The sequence below is a fragment of the Hirundo rustica genome, chromosome 2 (assembly GCF_015227805.2).
Source record: "Hirundo rustica isolate bHirRus1 chromosome 2, bHirRus1.pri.v3, whole genome shotgun sequence".
NCBI classification, from domain to species: Eukaryota; Metazoa; Chordata; class Aves; order Passeriformes; family Hirundinidae; genus Hirundo; species Hirundo rustica.
This window is the reverse complement of record NC_053451.1, coordinates 84,571,805-84,592,335: the sequence shown is the minus strand read 5'-3', so window position 1 is coordinate 84,592,335 and position 20,531 is coordinate 84,571,805.

Genomic DNA, 20,531 nt, shown 5'->3' with positions numbered 1-20,531 from the left:
TCCCAAGCGGGGACATCTGAACCTCAGGGAATCTCTCCAGCCGAGCCGCCCAGGGTGGTGAGCTCTGGGATTAAATACAGGGGAGGGACAAAGGGAGGAGACAAAGAAACATCCAATGAGGGACAAAGTGGGAGTGGAACAGGGTTGGAGGGACATTCAGAGAAACCAATGGGAACATAAAGGGAGGAACTTCCTCGGCTCCTGCCCTATCACTCGACGTCCTTACCCAAACTCTCTAGAAGCCGGGAGGAACAACTGAATGACAGGCAGGGCCCGTAGGAAGGGGCTGAGAGGAATATGGGAGGATTGACAGGGAAGGGAGCAGGGACAAACCTCGGAACATAACATTTCTGAGGAGAACAGGGGAGTGCAGAACAAACCATTACAACAAAAATAAATAACATAAAATACAACATGAAAATAACACAGAGCACAACACAACAATACCTAATGATTTATAATCCTGTAAGGTGCCTTAAAGCTCATCCCAAGCTTCTAGTGTAATATTTATGTACAGATTCTGAACTGTTTTGGGGTTGAATTCAATCCACATGTAGCTAGGCAAAATCCTTTTTAGTTCTATCAATATTTTTGAATTGCTGAAGGCCCCACAATTTTTTCAAGAGTCTTTCCTAATTGTCAATGTTTCATCTCTGCCATGAATGTACAGCCACAAAAGATTAAAATGAACTAAGGAGCCACAACCTTGGCTGACATTATTCTAATTCTAGAATAAAGTGACTCATGTTTCTTTGATGTTCCTCCATTCTTTAGGGTTTTGATTACCCAAACTAAAATGGAAGAGATTAGATATGTGTCATAATGAAAGATGCTGAAGACATAGGTGAAACTGGAAATCTAATATCCATATTGGTCTTCCAATGACAAGTTCAACTGAACGCAATAAGACAGTGGTCTTCACTCCCCTTGTTCAATTATGGTCCTTCATAAGTTGTGTGTTCTGAGAACATCTTCAGGTTTGCAAATGCTCTCTTGTGCACTAACTAGCCTGATTTTCTTCAGTTCGGGCACTGCATTTCAACATCACTTAATGCCCCTGTTCACTGGGTGACTTTTAATATTATCTGAGAGATAATAGGAGAGCAGAACCACCCGGGCTATCCCTTGCCAATGCAAATTGTTCAGAATTCAGACTGTAACTAAGTTGTGCTCTTCCTTTACATGTGAAGAAATTTCCTGTTTTTAAAAATTAGTCTGCAACACTAAACTAAAGAGCAAAGATCTGTTGGTCAGAATGAAAGAACAAAAGGTGCAGAAGCAGTAGGAAGTAATGACAATTAGAAAAATAAGAGCCTAACTTAGCAGGCCTCAGAGCTAGAGCAGAGCTAATGCAAGAAAGTGCTTTAAACAGAAGGAGTTTGCATAAGATGCTCCTTCAATGTAATTATGAAATGGGATATTGTTTATCACCACAACTAGGGCTTTACCTATCTGGGCTAAAATGTAGGGAAGGGCTGTACTTCCACAATTATTCTACCTGCCCAGGAGCAAGCACTTCTAGGACAGGCATTGGTTTGAAAGTAGAAATGATCTATTATACTCGAGACAATTTGGTTTCCATCAGTTTCACTCTGTTTCACTAGATGAGGCTTCCATGGCCATCTCAGGCTCCAGCATTGCAAAGACAAAAGTCAGACCTGGCTTCTCACATACTTTTTTTTCCCACAGGGCAAAATGTGGAGCCACCCTGGGCAGCAGGAAAGCTGTGATTCTTCAAGGAGCCTGCTCTAAAGTGGCTTCTGTCCTTCCTTCCCATGGCTATAGTGCCACTTGCCAGAGAAAGTGGTTATTGCTTCTCCATGAAGGGAAGGGAGCAATAGGAAGGGAACATTCTGAGTAGTCTCTCTCTGCCTTTCCCTGCTCTTCCACTTTCTGCTGTAGAGAATCTGGGTCAGTTGTCTCTCTGCTCTACTTGAGAGCAAAAGCTAAAAAGAAGACTTGTTCCCCTTTAGAAAGTTTCTCACATGAGTGAGATACTTCAAGCAACAGCTCAAGTGTTCTCAACACTTTGGATGAAAACAGGAATTAACTTAAAATCTATCATTAACAAATGTTTTTCTATAGGTCTTAAGATGATGCAAACTTGCACAATGACTCAAGTCTATAAACCACCAAACTTTTATCCCTCATGAGTTGACTTTCAATGCTCCTTAGGTTCAAGCAGATGCTGATGCTTTGTTTCCCTGTGCTCTGCACCCTGGATTTCTCAGGGACTATGAAGCAACCCTGTGCTTGATGGGAGCAGTCAGAGGGGGATGGGACTGAGCAGCAGGAGAAAGCGTAACTGAGAGACTGATAGAGACATCCTGACAGCTGGAATGGGTCATCAATAGATCCATCATGCCAGTAATTTGCAACAAATTTAACATACATCACTTTAGTCAGGCCACGCTGTATCTGTCTTGTCACAGCATCAGAGTGAATAACACTTAAATTGGGTGTCACCGTTGACCTCTCTGACCCTGGAATTGACACTGCTGTTTGAGCTTGGCCTGGCTGGTAGCAGATGTAGGGAAGATTAGTACAAAAGGTGGGGGTGTACTAAAGGAGGACAGAACATAACAATACAGCTTAACCAGGCAAACAAATGGTGTCTCTAGATTTTCTCTCAGTCCTGCTTTGCTTGATGAAGTGTTGGCATTTGTTTAGACCTTCTTCCAGCATTCTTTAGTCATATTAACCGTGTATATATTTTTCATTCTGATTCTATATTCATGCATTAACATACATATGCAATAAAATTTGTAGACTACCAGGTGACCAGCATGGAGACTGAAGTCTGTCATGGAGACTAATGAAGTAGAACACAAACAATGGTAAAAAGAAATTCTCATCTTCTGTGTTTGAAACATGAGACCCAGCCTGAGACATGAATGGATGCTTTGATTCTGTTGCCACTTTCAGCCTCTCAGTGCAGACCTAGCCCTTTAAGAAATGATGAAGCTTCACACAAAGGTGTGTCCCAGGTAGAGAGCAGGAGAGACCAAGACCCTCATCAAATCCCAGAAGCCTGTGATGGCTTGGGACATGTTAAAAAACCTCCTAGATTATGCCATGGAGAATGAAGAACCTCCCAGCAAGCACAGCCAGTCCTGGAACTTGGGGGAATATTCTCCTGATGTCAAATCTGAAGACTGACTTAACTCAGAACTTAAGAGCAAGGCTCACCAACCAGCTAAATGACATATTTTCATTCATCCAAGAGAAGCGGTTTCCCCTGTTTTCAATCTTAATGAATACCTTCCATAGACTTCTACAGTTGTTTCTACAGACTAGCATGGAAATGACTGCAAACCTGTTAATTCTCCCTGGTGCTAGAAATGAGACACCCTCCACAGCCAGATGGAGTCCACTGAGTCTGCTCAGCTTTTACTTTGGAATCAGCACATGATAGAATTACAAGATTTGTTTGCTCACCCGAAAGTGTCTTTAGAGCCATTCACCACAGGCGTGTGACTGGATGCTGGGTGGGCTTTTCCCCTGCAGTCATTCAGCCTTCTAAACAAATATGTGGCTATGGGCTAAATTAATTTTTCTTTTTCTTGAGGCATTGTTCTTAAGTGGGTGACTTTTAATTAATGGATTTTGAATGGTAATATAAGAAGTTGTCTTTCAGCAGGTAATTGGAATTTACAAAATTAATATGTGTATGACTTGTATAATAGTTTATCCTTTTTTTTTTTTTTTTCTTCACAGTCTGCTTGATGTTTGATATCTTAGTTGAACTGATTTATCACATCACTAAATATCCCTCAACTGGAAGAACAAGGAGCTCTTTGGTTATCCTGTATGTCCTTTAATGTTCATATTTAATGACTGTTTGAAGGTGAAAACACATCAAAAGTGACAGAAATAATAAGAAAATTATAAAAGGTTAGAAAACATAATGCTTTATTCAAGGATAATGATTTTTTGTTTGTTTTCGCATTATTGCTTATTTTAGGAAATACTGGTAGTAAAGCAGAAGATATTTTCCAGTTAGTCATCTGGAATGTTAATCAGATTTGACTTGTCTTTATTGCTCTCTGAATATGAAGCTGACACCACGGACACCCACTGACACCACTGTGAGCACTTCCCCTGGCCTTCTCAGGAGTAGTACTGGGCTTCCAAGGACCTGAGTTGGGTTCTTTTGTTTACAGCAAGGGCTACTGAGGGCAGATTATACATTATCTCTTTAGAAGGAATCATGGGTCAGAATTACTTGTGCTTATAGTTTTTTTTATAATGAACAACTGAATTGATGTACCCTATGTTTGAATTTCTGTGTTGCTTGGACAGAGAAAGGCAAACCACATTTTGCTCAGGGTTCCTGGGATTTGACAGATGAATGAAAGTGAATTTACCCCAGGACCTCTGCCCTATTGCCCAAGTGTCCTATGATGCACTGTGAAGGTGCATCTCAGAGGAGCTAGGATTGCACAAATGTGAGCATGAGGCACAAGTAAGTTCACATACAGTTCATAATGGTGCATAGGAACTGGGCTTAGCCACAATGGAGAGTCAACTTGACTTAAAAAAAAAATAAAAAAATAATAATAATAAAAAAAAAATATATATATGGATCTATTTGCATTCTACTTGAAACAGCTTCTTCCCTCACTATTTTTTATGTGAATGGAGGAAGGAAAAGAATGTGTTTGACAAAGGACCTTTTAGGTGTATGTTTGGTGGTCTTGGGGTTTGCTAGTGGATTCAGCAGAGTCATGCTGTGGTGGCTTTGAAAGACAGTTTGAAACTTTCTTTGGACTCTAGGCAGCCCTTGGGAGTATATAACAGCTATTCAGGATAGGAGCTAAGAGGCAGACAGCACAGGTGCTAACTGTATGGTCCCCTTGGTGCCATCAGCTGCAGCAACTGGCCTTACTTGTGTGATCTCTGTGGCTCGTCAGTGAATTTTTCTGTCCATCACCATATTTCTATTACTGGGGAAAGATATTTGTTAAATTAGCTGTGAATACTCCCATTTGGAATATATGAGTACATAGATTTCTTTTTTCTCCAAGGGACACCAATCTTAGGTCTAAATGTTTAAAATTCAAGTATGGGAATTCGAAATTTCTCCTCCTTCTCCTTCTTTCTCTTTCTCCTTCTCCTTCTCCTTCTCCTTCTCCTTCTCCTTCTCCTTCTCCTTCTCCTTCTCCTTCTCCTTCTCGAGTACCCTAATGAGTACCTAATGAAAATTGGGATTTTCATCTAGTCTAGTGTCCTTTACTGGATAAAATTTCATGTAACAGGTTATGAGTTCTTCTCAAAGGTGAACCATTCTGCCACTAGGCTTTCTGGCTAATGTGCACAGGGGCAAGGTGAAAGTGACAGTATGAAACATTTTCATTCTAATCCCCATAACATATTCATATGACATTACATCAAGGAAACTATTCACTTTTGGGGGGTATATGTGTGTGGCTATGCTTTTTTCCAAATGTGATTTTTAATAGAAAGTTGTTAAAATAGATGATCCAATTCTTGTGGTAGCTCTACTCTTCTGGCCTAATGTGGGTAGAAGAGAGAACTAAGGTATAAATAGCATCGTAGAATCATGCCTTCCACTAGCCCAGGTAGCTCAAACCCCCATCAAATCTGACCGTTAACACTTTCACAGATGGGACACCCACACCCTCTCTGGGAAACCTTTTCCAATGCCTCAACCCCTTCTTGGTAAAGAATTTTCCTTTTATATGTAGTCTAAACCTACCCTGTCTCTGTTCAATATCCCTTGTGTCAAGACATGCCATTGTAAAAAGCCCCTCTCCATCTCTTATGCAAGGCCCCTTTAGGTACTAGAAGGCTGCTGTTTTGTCTCCCCAGAGCCTTCTCCAGTCTGAAGAACTCCAACTCCTTCAGCCTGTCTTCACAGCAGAGGTGTTCCAGCCATCTGATCATCTTTGTGACACTCCTGGGCCTACCCCAACAGGTCTGCCACTTTGTTTGGTTTGGTAGGTGGTAATACCCACATTCTTTACTGTTTTCACAGGAAATTAAACTGAAAAATTACAAAGGGGAATGATATTGAAACTTTGCATGGATAACCATGCAACTGTGGCTACACCTCATTCCATTCTCAAAATAGTTTACAGACCATTTTTTGGCTCTGAATTCACTCCCATGAGGTAATTGCATCCTTTATTTTCACACTTTAAAAATAAAAGAGCCTGGGACTCTATCCCAGTCTCTTCCTCTCCCTTCTCCCTTACCAAAATAGAGCCACAGCCCTCTTCCACTTAGAAACCTGAGATTTTTAGTAGAAGTACTTGACAGAAAAGGAAGCCAGCTTCACTTTCTCAAATGCATTTTGTGGTAATGCTCATGGTAATGCCATATGCATGCCTGTAAGGGAGACAACTCATGTAGGGAAGCACTTTTCCTCTGTAAACTGGCACTCCAAAATTTCTCTTCTCCTTCTCCTTCTCCTTCTCCTTCTCCTTCTCCTTCTCCTTCTCCTTCTCCTTCTCCTTCTCCTTCTCCTTCTCCTTCTCCTTCTCCTTCTCCTTCTCCTTCTCCTTCTCCTTCTCCTTCTCCTTCTCCTTCTCCTTCTCCTTCTCCTTCTCCTTCTCTTCTTTCTCCCTCTCTCCACCAGCCTATCCCCATGTCCCTACCAGCCTGAAGGGCTGTGTGGGATGTCTGGAGGGAGCAAAGCAGTGCTGGTCACCTGTGGGGCTGAGCAGCCAAGCTCAGGGGGGAATGATGGTCCAGCCGAGGAAAGGAAGACAGTGCTCCCACATTTCCCCCTGCTCCTGGAGGAGCGTCAAGGCTACTCTTTGTGAGGGCTGCCTGCGGGTGTGACGTTGGCACTGAGGTGCTGACACCAGTGATATTTCCACTCCCTGCCACCGAAGGTGCTGGCACATCCTGCTCAGCCCTTGGGAGGGAAGGACCACTATGCAATCTCATGTGTTTGTTAAAGCTTCATGCTAAAGGTCTCAAGGTAGGCTGTTCCCTCTGGCTTGACCTTCTTAAATAGATCTGTCCCTTCTCTTGTTTTCTTATTAATTTAACGAGTCATCAGCTGCTTTTTAATTTTTTTTTTCAATATTTTTGCTATGTGTTTTTTAAAATCAGAAGCATGGAAAGAACTAAGTGTCTCGCAGTGATTTGTTCTCTGCAGTCCTTCTTTGCTCTTTTCTGCCATAGGAACAAAAAAGATGTCAGTAAAATAATAATTTGGTCCAGATTTTTATGCCTGCATAAGCCTAAAATTAAAAGATTCGTAAATAACTTTCTCTTGTCTAAGTCATAGATTTTATGCTTCAGTTTTCAAGAGTTTTTGATTTGAAGTTGTTAACCTTGCTGTTTAATCCCTGATTTATACTGACATGGTTAAATCCCTGGCTTGTAGTGAATACTTCCATATTAAAAAATAATAAAAATGTACCAAAACTCTTTCTCAATAAGAAGTTTTATTAGGTACATCAGGTGTTACTGTAGCATAGATATATAGTAGTGTAGGTACATTGCAATCAGCATCTTATAGTATCAGACAAAGAGAACCTTTTACAAACCCCATGTCTCTAATTTCATTTTAGAAAATTAGATACTAAGAATTTTGCATAAGATAACTGTATTACTGGGATGCAATTTGGCCCAGGTTTCTAGCTTTAGTGCATGTGGCTCCTTAATAAAAAGTGTCAGTTAAAATGAAAATACAGCTTGGGTAATTAAATTTAATTGGATCTTGTCACTTTAAATCCTCTTCGTTTTTGAGTGTTTCTACAGAATTGCAGCTTCTGGTTTGCTAATTTCTTTATTGCAAGCTGTGCTCTGAACCTGACTGTCCTATAATAAAGTGGGACCTTGTTTTTGTACAGGGCTTTGAACCATGACTGTAATAACAAACAAAAGGAGGGTGGGAGCTGATTTATTGCCAAAAGAAAATCTCTCTTATATTTCTTTACATCTTCAGGTAGTGAAAAATCATGGTTCTGATTTCATTAACCCTTTAATTTTCTTGGCAGTTGATCACCGTTTTGCACAAGCTCTCATGAGTATTATGGTATGATGCTATGCCTGTGACAGGTAGCAGCAGCAATTATCATACTATTTTATATTGGAGATGTTTGGGCAAGCTATAGGGATTAGGTGAGTTGCAGTATTCCTATGTAGGTCAAGCAGGGTGCAGGCAGAAACAATGCAAATGATATGTACTGCCTGCTGAAAGCCACTGTGCAGATTCGCAGGGATCACCTTTTCCAGGGGTGGGAGGTAATTCAGTTTCTTTATTACACATTGCACATGCACAGCATCCAAAGGCAAGGAAGATTTAAGTGTAGGTGATGAAGCAAAAAAATATTGGCCCTACCAACAGACAACACCATAAAAATGATAAATCTGTCACAAATTATACAACTGCTAATGTCCATATTTCAAATTAAAGCCAGTTGAGTGAATTTGTACAGTTGGGTTTTATATGGGAAATGCATTATCGTAGCATCCTTGATTAGAAGACAGGTCACTTAACGCCGACATCTCAGAACAATTAAAGATGTAAGACTGTCCTTCACAGCACAGTAGTGGTCCCCTGATTCTCTGCTAAAGCATATGGATATGATGTAATTACATTTTGCAAAGTGCTGGCGACACAAGTTTCTCAAACAGAACTGCCATGCCAGTGTAGTCTCTACTGTTTATAACCTTTTCCAGGTGTGTGTCTCACACCTCACCAATACTCCTGGGATAAAATCTCTGCAAACAGACACAGAAGGCTCTGTTCAGTTGCCCGCATGTGGGTGCCCAGGGTATTTGAGGTGCCTGAGCATTTCTGCACAGGGCCCTCAGAATGAGATTCAGAGCTCAAATGAGGATCTGTCTTCACATATTGGTGTCTACATGGGAAACACTACTAAGTGTGCATTTTAACTAATGAAGCTTTAGCATTTCGTTCATACAAACAATTCGACACCATCACCTGGTGGCACCCAGCCTGACCACTAACTGCAGAAAGGGGTGAGGATGGCATGTCTTACATCCACTACATCTGCCTTGATAATGCAGGAGAGTTCAGCCAGCACTAATTACCTACCTATGTTTAAACAACATAGGTTGTTTAAACCTAGGCCTGTTTAAATCTAGGCCTGGAGATCCAATAGCTCTCTTGTACTACAAAGGGATCCAATAGCTCACACACAGTGATCAGTGAGTGGAAACCTAAATTTAAGTATCTGTTTTTTGAAGCTGTACTATTTGCAGGTCAGCTCCTCATTTAGGTAAAGCTCACACCTACCCTAGGAGCACCCTGGGAACACCTGGAACATGGACACACACCTCTTCACACGTCCAGTCTCCCTCTCTGCTGTGTGGTGACCATCTTGCTCCCCTGAGCAGCACCTGGTTGGGACTCATGCTCCCTCACTCCTTTCTCATTCATCTGCTGCTTGTGCCCTAGGTAAGTCACCTGGTACCACCCAGTCATGGCTTCCCAAGGAGGGGACACTCTCCTCCCCCACATGCATGGCTGCATTAGGACATGAGAGCTGAAGGAGGCCTATTGGAGGCAGGAGCAACTCACCCTCTCTGAAATAGGTGGCAATCACCTTCTTTAGAAGATCTGCTTTTTCCATTCATAGAGTGGAATGTCTAGTTGGTAGAACTAATATAACTTTTCGATTTCCAGATTGATGGACCTAAGGTGAGGTGCATTCCATGTCATCTGTGTCTCTATAGCTTATTAATCAAACACCCCAGTAATTAATTACAGTGAATTACATATAAGAAAGTGTCCTGGCTTGCTGTCACTGAAAATAGTGTCCAAACATCACATCACCCTCAAAGAACTCAGAATAAATTATTTCACATTGCTTTCTGGATTTTTACAATGTTCTATAATTTTGTTAAGGGAGCACATAAGTAAAGACCGTCTTGTTTTCATTCGTACCTTTTTTTCATCACTTTTTTTAGGGCTTTCTGTAAAGCAACCCACTACAAAGATCTCTTTAAAGACACTACATGCTTTATTTATACACAGAATAGATGAATGGATGGATAAAAATAATGTATGATTTCTTATAACCACCACTTAAACAGAATGATTCACCAGGCTGTAGTAAGTCTGCTAGTAAGTCTGACTATTTGGTTTTTTGTCACATTTGAGCCTTGGTATCCAGACTGAAACTGCAATTCATTTTGCAGGTGAAATATCATATCTTAATTTATAAGAACAATTGATGCAAGAAATGGTTCTTGTGTTTTGTGCATGATATCAGACACAGAGAATGGACTGTACAAACATATCTTGTATTATTGACATTATTGTTCTCTTTTTCTAGATTTTCAAAATATTGAATCATTCACAATGATACGGCATTTTAAAAATATTCAAGTTTCTGAGATAAATGCTGGTACGGGAATAATTTGTGCAATTTTACTTTCCCTTCTGCCAAAAACAGACAGATACATGAATTCCAATTAACTTTCATCAGGTTCTAAGCTCCAAGTTTATTTGGTACTGCTTGGAAAGTGCTATCTTGTATTTTTAAACTTTGGAAAACATTTCAGCTAGCTCCACTTCCTTTTCTGATGTAATATATTTTACTTCACTGTCAGACTTCACTGACACTTGCTGGGTATCTGTTTCACCTTGTTTATGGTTGAATACGCAGTCTTTATTGAAACTAGCAAATTAGCCTCTAAAAAAAGGAAAAATACTGTACCCCATAACTAGAAGTGTGGCCATACAGATTAATCTGCATTAACAGCTACACTACTAGAATTAATGCTGTCTGATTAATTTGCCTGTTTTAGTGAAAAATGTCTATTTTTCTGTAGTGATAAATGGCTCCTTAAGAATGTATGATTACAAACTTACAGATTGTTTTTGTGGCTGTGTCTCTACCTCTTTGTTTTTTAAGGGTTTACAACAATCTGCTGCTAGATATTTCCAATGTAGTGAGAGTAATTAATTTAAATTTATGCACGATTTCCTATTCGATCACTTTTGCGCTAAATTAGAAACCACTTGAATGACAGTTTAAAAATCATGATAACAAATCTTACTTGACCTCTTCATCATCATACTTTAAAACAGACTCTTAAACGAACATTTTTAGTATCTGATCGTTCAGCACTTGCATGCATTATCATGAGACATTCAATTTCAGGAAAAGTCTCTATTGGGAGTAGGGGAACGCAATACATATATTCAAGAGATTATGCAATGCACTGTCTGAGATCTCAGGGGACACTTGGTGACCCAGGTGTTTCCTTCTGGCCTTATATTTTAATTTGGACAAGCATCCTCTTTAGGGTCCAGCAATGCTGGATGTTACTATTTGTGTAGCTCTTGCCACTGCTTTTCTGTAGAACAGCTTCTGGCTGCTGCCAAGCAGGAATCCATGTGACAATCCACATTTTGCTGCAGGTTGTGTTTGCTTGAACAGGTGGTTGTAGCATTTATAAGCTAGTCCCAATGACCTACAGCAAGGGAGGGAGAGCAAGAAGTTTGATGGAAGTGCTAACTATTTTCAGGATGGCTGAAATGAGTGACCATCAACACTCTTCACTCCTGAACACTACTTTTTAAGCTTTTCAATTGCAATAATTAACTCCCATTCAAGTAATTAGTGCCACTGATTTTTGTGGGACAACTACCACCTGTGAGAGTATCACTTAAAGGATCCTGTAGTTTTCCTACAAAAATTTTCACAAGCTTAAGAGAAACTAGACCAGGTACTAGTTACCTCCTGATCTCCCTGATAGCTCAGATACTGGTAGAAAGAGTCTCCCTGCAGGTTCCCAGTGCTCTATTGCAGTACAAAGTAAATTTGCTGTATTGCTCCCACAGGCACACATGTTCTCACAGCTTGAAAGTGTACCTAGCAGCTCAATACCAGCATAACCCTGCTGCTGGCTGTGTAATATTACTCAGAACTGAGAACTGTACTTGAATAGCTCATGATCTGCACATTGCACAAGTGCCACAGGTTGTTTCCCACTTTGTGACCCAACACAAAAGCAAACTGAGTGATGTTTGCCTTTAGGTGATCTGAGCGAAGCAGGTACAATGTCCCACCAGAAATTTCCTGAGTCAGGTTGTCTGCTATTCTTATCAAGGTTGAATCCAGTGGCAGCTGCCAAATGTAATTGGCAGGATGCATTTGCTGCATGCCAAAAGGACTAAGTGCCCTGCTATGCTATATTGATACGGCTGGTGAAGGCACAGAACCCAGCTGGTTCTGTGCCTCATATGAGTATGTCTGGGAAGGGTAATTTTGCATGACAAACATATTCCTTGAATCTTACCCTCTATCCACTGTGAAGAAAACCTTCTATCCATTCTGGGCAATGATCGTGTTGTTGGTCTCTGTTGCACAGCACTTTATGTGAATAGTGTGTGTGCCCCTCTTTCTTTATATGTGTGTTTCCTTAATAACTTTGGAAGCTCAAGCCGATTTCAGTCATAGCTGGCAGGAGGGAAAAGATCTGAGAGATACTAATTTCCTCAAAGTTTGAATAAAATAGCAGTATATAGGAGAAAACCCTTTCCTTTCTTTCCAGAGAGACCACTGAGAGTACAACTCAGTTCTCCTTAGGCAGCAGACTCTGAGCAAGAGAGCAATATTGTGAACATCCCAGCTGCAGGAAAATTTCCAGTCAGCCTTTGCCCTTTATAACTGACTAACAGATCTGTTGTTTCACAAATCTGCAAGAATCTAAACTCTGTTAGCTGTGTTGTTCACCATATTATATCTTTCTGCATTACCTGTCCATCACAAGAGACTTGTAAGTCACAAATGATGACCATATGTACTTTTGTAAACTATTTTCTCTAAAAAGACCCCAGCTTTACTGGGTATATTTTTGAACACTCTTTCTGTGGTCCTTTTCTCCTTCGAACCACCCAAAAGACATTGGTTGGGTTAACGGCCTTGTGGTCAGCCACCTGGAGTAATTTCACAGGTCTGTGTTTCCTCCCTGGCCCAACAAGGTCATGTCAAGTAGTATTAGAGATGAAGTGCATAAAGACAGATAGGTCCATGCAACTCTTAAGTGGCCAAGCAAACCCAGAAACCAAGACCAGTTCATCCTTTGATCCCTAAACTCAGAGAGAATGGATTCTAATGTAGGAATCAGGAGAGTAATGACAAAATCCTGAAAATAAAGGTGATTTGAACGCTCGACAGAATTGCCAATATTTTCAAAACAGTTGCAGAACTGGCACACCGGGTGAGTGGCTTTAGGCTTATCTACCTGGGTGGAGCTGCACAGACCAGCCCAACAGCCTGATCTGTGCTGACACAGACCCCAAGTGCAAGCTTGCATCTCCTCAGCTGTGGGTCTCTGTTACCCTGGTTTTTCTGAGTTTTTTTTAAGGCCTTTTTGAATTTCAAAATGGAGTCAGATCGTTTAGTTACTGTAGAATATTAGAGCAGTTTTCTACCTTTTCCCACAGATGTAACATAAACAAATCCTTTGTTTTTCATTCTCTGTCCTTTGTTTGCATATTTCTAACCTGAAAACAATTGTAACTGACAATTCATCTGGCCACTGAGGCTGAGGGGTGGAAACCCCAAAAAGCCAATCTTCTGCTAGACCCACAAATGTATAAAAAGTAAGAAATAAACAAAGGGGTCTCTTCTCTCCGCTCTCTCAGCTGGGAGCTGGTTCGGAAGGACTTCTGCCTTGCGAAAATCTCTTGTCTGCATGTGACTGCTTTCTGTGTCTCGGTGACAGGTCTGAGTAAAGGGCTTGGTCCCTCCTGGTGGAGCTCCAGAAAAAGAAACAATTCACTGGGCTTTCCCACAGGATCAGTCACTGTCTGGATATCTCCTGCACTGTCTGAGCCCACCCGCATCTTCTCTGAGCTTCTGCTCAGATCAGCTATTGTTGGGGCTGCTCATATGCAGCTGTACAATTTAGGGGGCTGTTCTCAGGGAGGGATTCGTCAGCTCCCTTTAAAATAAGGCAGCACGAAAGGTTTTGTCTTCTAAGTGACTTGATAAGATAATGTATTGGAAATGTATGTCACTGTGATATTTTGGAATGGATAAATAATGTATGACTCTGGCAAATGAAAGTTTTGAACTCGACAGGAATCACTGGCATTTTTTAAATAATTTAGGAAGTGCTCATAAAAGAGGAAAATGAGGAAAAGGGCTTTAATAAATGTCACTTATTTGGCATCATAACCTCTTTAGAATGACTGGTATTTTTATGAACTTCATGTGGATGTAAATGTACTTAAATGTGGAAGTATCTGCTTTCTTTGCAAAACTTGAAACCAATTCTTACAAGAGAAGAAATTCTTATTGAAGTTTAAAGTGAAACTACTCATTGGCTACAGGAAAATTAATGGCCAGTATTGGCAATGATTATTTGCTCATGCAGAAACACAAGTACTTGCTAATTTACTGAGCAGTTAATAGAATCCATGACAGGACTAAGTGACTTCTCAGTTGTATCCTTTCTTTTCTGTTCTCTCATTTGTGCTATACTTGTTCCCATGCCAAAAAGTGACAATGCTGACTAATTTTTTACAGAAAAATTCAATATCCCTTGATATCTCTAAGAAAAACTGTTAACACAGGTCAACTCAGATGTTTAAAGAGATGGGAATACTTACATAAAACCTCCACAGAATTTCTTGTTCCTGAGATAAACCGCTTGAATATGGTTTTATAGAAGCTGTTTATCTCTTGCTTTGAAAAGGTTCTCTGGAGTGCCTACACTTAGTGACTTCTTCTTCCTCCCCCAACACATCTGTTTGCAAGTGACCTAGCAATTGAGAGAGTGTGCAGTTGGAGGGTCAATGGTGGAAGCCACACAAGGGGAGTTTACCAGGTCTTCCACTAGACTCTGTTTTAGTGTAATCTGGTTTAATTTAATTTTGTTTGGTTGGTTTACAGTTCCTTTTATTATCAAAACATAGCATTATTTTGTGCCTTTACAATATCCTCCATAAAATCCAATAGCAGTTTTCCAGATCGTCTGATTCAGATTAGCCTAAATTATTTTTCCTGCCCTTTTCTGGGAATTTCTGTTTGCATTGTAGTTAGAAATCTGTGTGTTTGGCTCACACGGATTCTGTAAATGCAGGATGAGGAAGAAATAGTACATGCACCTTTTTTCTACAGTAATTTTAATCCTTTAATGCTTGGTGAGACATTATACTATTATTTCCAAAACATCTTTGGAGTAATATTGCTCCAGTTGGTGAAATATGTAGGGCTTCTCATTTTGTTGCTGATGGCACTAGTAGATGTCTCTCTCTCCTTTTTTTTTTTTTCTGTTTTTCCTTCCCAGAAATGATTTTTTTTTTTTTTTTTTTTTTTTGATGCTATGTAACTGTTCCACAATTTTCTTTTTGTTAAGAATATTGAAAGATTTTGATGTGGCTCTTTTTATCTTTTTGATCATGGTCAGGAAAGATTAGAATCCTGGATAAAGCCTGTGAATTAAGGAAATTTTCTCTGAGTGATGGCTGAAGAACTGCTGTGTTTGCCTGGGGTGTCAGTGATCATGGCAAATTAGTGATTTATCTGAGATCTGATAGGATTGCATTTGAATCATCTCACATGAAGGTACCAGGCACAGTTCCCCAGAAATGCTTTTGTAGACTCACATTCAGTCTTGTCTCTCTGTTCAGTGCATGTGCACATTGTTGGAGGTAGATGCCTTGACTGCGGGCTTTACAGTATGCTAACGACATCCTACTACAAATCAACATTTGAATTGAAGATGCCAGTTCTGTCAGATGTCTTAAACAGTTCCTGGATGAAACTGGAACGTGGGACAAGAGTTACCTGGCACAATTTTGTCATAATGTATTGCTTGTTTCAAGAAAAAACCCAAACATTATGAATGCGATTAATGGCTTGACATTTTTATTGATGTTTTTTGTAATGTAAATTTAGATATATTGATTAAAGAACTCAGCTTTGATCCAACATCTTTTGAATTCAATAGAAAGATTCTCAATGGTCTAAAAGACTTCCCACTACTTTAAATAACTACCAAATCCTGTTTGATTGATTTCAGTTGCTGTTGTAGCGTACCTCCTATACAATTCAAAACCATGTTTGTATGAAGAATTCCTGTATTGGAAGTTATTTCAGAATGGCAATGTAATAATTTTCTGATTTGTTTAAGGAAGGAGTTGAGGGGTATTGCAAAATTTTTGAACATAGAAATAATGACCTAATAAGGGGAAATATTTTAATTTAATATAGTATTGGTTTAATTTACATGAGTCAGATCATTCAATTTTTCTATAACTGATGTCTGAAAGATATTGCACACACTTTTACATATATAAATATTTAGGTATGTACATCTGTGCATATATACATGTACAAATGAAATTTCTAACAATAACAATTTAAGTGCATTTCTCCATAAAGCAAACTTACATCTAATTGGTGTTTTGATCCTTGACATTTTATTTATTTCCTTTTTCATTTTATTTGATATAATTCATGGTGCAAATGCTGTTGAAGTCAGCAGTGTTTTCCCCAATGTATATTAGTACAAGTATTGTCAGGTTGTGGCCTGCTCACTTGAATTTGGTCTTCTTTCCTTTAACATAACCTATCCAGCACTAAGCATTCCCCATCTTTTACTTTTCTAAGCAGAAAAGTTCCTTTCTAAAGAAAATAATGAGCAGTTCATGAACACTTTGACTTAAAAATATCATTAAAAAACCTCATAACCAAATAATAGAAAAAAAAAATGTTGTTACTATCCTAATCTAAATACATAAATCATCCCCCAAAATTATTTTTTGTGAAACATATTAATCTTCAATGTTTTTTCCATTTTTTTTCTTTAATCCTACATACATATATACACATCTATTACTGATGCAGGTAAGCTACAACTCTTTTTGAATGTGAAATTGAACTAGCAGCCTTTGATCTGAACTACAGGCTGATCTGAATTCAAGAAAAGGCTGCTGCTAAGCCACATTCCCATTCAATCCATTAAACCATTCACTTCCATGCTCCTCATCACACTGACTCCTAATTTGACAATGACAAAGAGCTCCACGGTGATTTTAAATTTCATAATTTTAATCTGTCAAGTCTGACATTTAATTAGTGCCCTTCTAACCTGTGCCCGCTCACTTGAAGGTTACTGTTGGTTTTCCTTTAGAAATTTTTCCTCTGGAAGAGTGGATTAATAAATATGTACATAACTGGCAGGGATAAAGACAATACACACACAATGGTCTATTAGTTCTAAATCTAGACAGATGAGGTTAATAATATTTTAAAGTGCTGCTTTATTGTATTAAGAGTGATTAAGCCCTTGGCTCAACCCTGTATGAGTTGTTCATTCAAAACATAAAATATAAGGTCCATTAAGCAAAGTCTAGTGAGAACAGTTACCCAAACTACAGCAGTACTGTGTTCAAAAGGCATATTGAAGAAGTGCAAAATATCTGAGGTATAATTTAATGATTTAACAAACAAAATGGAACATGCTCACTAAACAGACTAATTAGATTTTGATCACCAGTCAGTCATTGAGCATCCACTTTACAGACTAAAATCTGGTGCAATTTAATGTTCTGGTATCCAGTTTTCTGGAGGACTGAATTCAAATGTAACTTAGGTCACTTGTTAAAAATGAGTTTACTGTTCTTAGATCAGCCCCACAAGGACTTAAATCCCAATCACAAAAATATGCTACCATTTGTTAGTGCTAGCAGAGTGGCCAGTCAAAGTCCTCAGGGAACAAACCTCAGCTGAGCTCTCCAGCACCATACGTGGCTGCTAGTCTGTAATGTATGATGTTCATTATATTGTCACTAAATATTGAACATCCACAAGTAAAGATAGGAATAAAAGAACATCCTTTCTTAGGGCAGGCATTAGAGACAGAACAACTGAGAGAGTACAGAGATATCATGAGCCTCTAGTTCTCAGCTGGGCTTTGCCTTTTCTTCATGGTGCCACAGTGTGAGCATTTCAGAAAATAATGAGTCTACACGAATACTATTATTTTATTTACTAAAGAAGCAACCACCATGATGCACTATCTTATCTGGCAATTCACTCCTTCTAGTGCAGTTTAACATTATTGAGGCTTCTTTTCTTTTTCCAGAAGACCAAGAAGAAGAAACAAATAACACAAACTAGTTTTCTTTAAACACCAGTAGTCTCAAAACCAAGTTGGGTAGAGGTTTATATCCCACTACTTTTGCCCAGGTTTCTCTCTCAGAGTAGCCTTGCTATGGTTAAATGTTGCCGAAGTCAATTAGGAGTTGCCAAATTGCCTATGAACAATCTCTAAAAAATCAAAATGACAGGAAAAGTTATTCACTTTGGCTTTATATAATACATTGATTTAGATGTACAGGTGATATACACCAGTATCCCAGGATTAACCTCTCTCTCTGGGTACTGTTTCTCCATTGTAGCAAGTACAGGAAACATACAATTCTGAAGGTTTTCTGTACATTTCCTGAATTAACATTTTTAGTTAAACTAAAACATAAATGTATAATAAGGCCCATTACATTTTGCCTAAACATTTTCAGGGAAGATTTAGGGGAGATCAATGTTGGATTTGAAATGATAACTGGTGATTACTGTGGCACAAACATATGACATAAGACTGGAATTTGCTGCCATCCAATTCTCACTCTCTTCATTTGTCTCACCAATTCTTTGAGAACACTGCCAGCCTCTACATGCTGTCACTCTCCAATATAAATCTGCATTTTTATGGGTCTATCAATGCTGCTATAGAATGGAAGCATTAATTGGCTTTCAGTTATGCCCTACTCTCCTGCAAGGAAAACACTGGAAGGAGATTAAGAAACATTAGTGAAAATAGACCCAAATCTCCTTATTAATAATTGAAGATTCCCTTTTCCTAATAGTCTTAGTAATTTTTTAACATCTTTATGGGACTTTTCTGAAAACTAAGGTGGCAATGGTGTATAATATAATGTATTCTTCTTTGTTAATGCTTCATCACAAGTCACTGAGATTTTACATGCTTTTTTTGCATCTCAGCAGTAAATGGTGCTTTTCTACTGTACTCAGGGATTCAGGCTCAGCTTGAACAAGGCTTTCTTTTGTTTGGGAACTGCTGAGAAACATGGTCAATTTTTTGAATGAATGTGTAACTATTTCAGACGAACTTTTGTCAGGAAATGTTCCTCACCTTCAGAAGCTCAAGAAAGTTAGGCACTTCCTCACAGTAACTTTTAAGGGATTTTACCTCCCACATGCAAAAAGCAAGTTCAAATCTCTATGAATGAGCATCTTGGTAACTGTTATTGACAATTCTACATTTAATTTCTTTATTTGTTTAGGTACAGATTTTAAAATGTTTCTGTTTTCTGTCCACTTGTGGAAAATGAGCATTTTTGAAATCTTTAAAAGTTTCCCTGGATGGGTAGTTTACAGAGTTCTTGTAGCACTTCTTTCTAAAAATTTCATTTTCCCAATTTCAACTTTTCTAAATTAAGGCAGTATTTTAAGGAAACAGTTCATCTTTGCTTACTGTTCCCAGATGTGACAGCTTATAAGAATGAATATATGATTCTGGTGTCCAAGTTAGGAATTAACCATTTTGTCTGCAACCAAAATATGTTCTTAAGTTAGGAAAGCCTCCTTTCTATCACTATTTCTGCTGTTACAACTGTAATAACTTATTATGAGAGTTGGTGTGACCAATTATATAATATTATTAATGGAACATTGTTTAATATAATATGGCATAGGCATGGATTTGTTCCCAAAAATTGTGGCACATAGGCTATTACCAAGATCTTAATGTGTCCTTTACAGTTAAGGCTGAGAGAACACATACACATCTGCCAAATGATTTGTGACAAATGGCTGTCACAAAATAGTGATAGCAATGACTAAAAATGGAGACCAATGCATTTAAATAAATTCACCTTGTATATGTACATTTTTTGTATATGAGACAGCACACTGAAGACTACAGCTATTTTCACACTATTGGCCAGACAACAGTTTAACTCAATGCTTGTGAATAATAGAACAGCAGCAGCTATTTGTTTGAACGACTTTCATGTGAACAGAGATATTCCTGCTCGGCTCACAAGTCCTGACTACTCCTCACTTCCATGCAGTATTTTAATAAATATATTATATATATGTATATGCTCACCAGATGTTCTGGAAGGGACAGCCCTCACCAGACTGGTGTTTTAGAATAGAATTGATTCATTAAGGTTGGAAAAAAACCCTCTAAGATCGTCAACCTCTGACCAAATACCACCCGACCAAACTATACTATTATAGAGTATACTTTTATTTAAGGGTAAACCTACATAAATATAAAGCTCACTTGGAAACCTGGACATTGTTTAGTTTTGTTTCTAAATCTGTGGCTTATGACTGTGTCTGTGGGCACTGTGTCTGAGTCAGCACACAATTCACAAAGTACTTCAGAAAACACATTTTAGAAGCATAGATAGGAATTACTATGTGTAATCAAGGCTATAAATAAAAGGAAAGTAGATTAAAGTGATTAAGAGACTAAAAATTTAGCATAAATTTTTATTTGTCTGTAGAAGAGGAGCAGGATGGAAATAT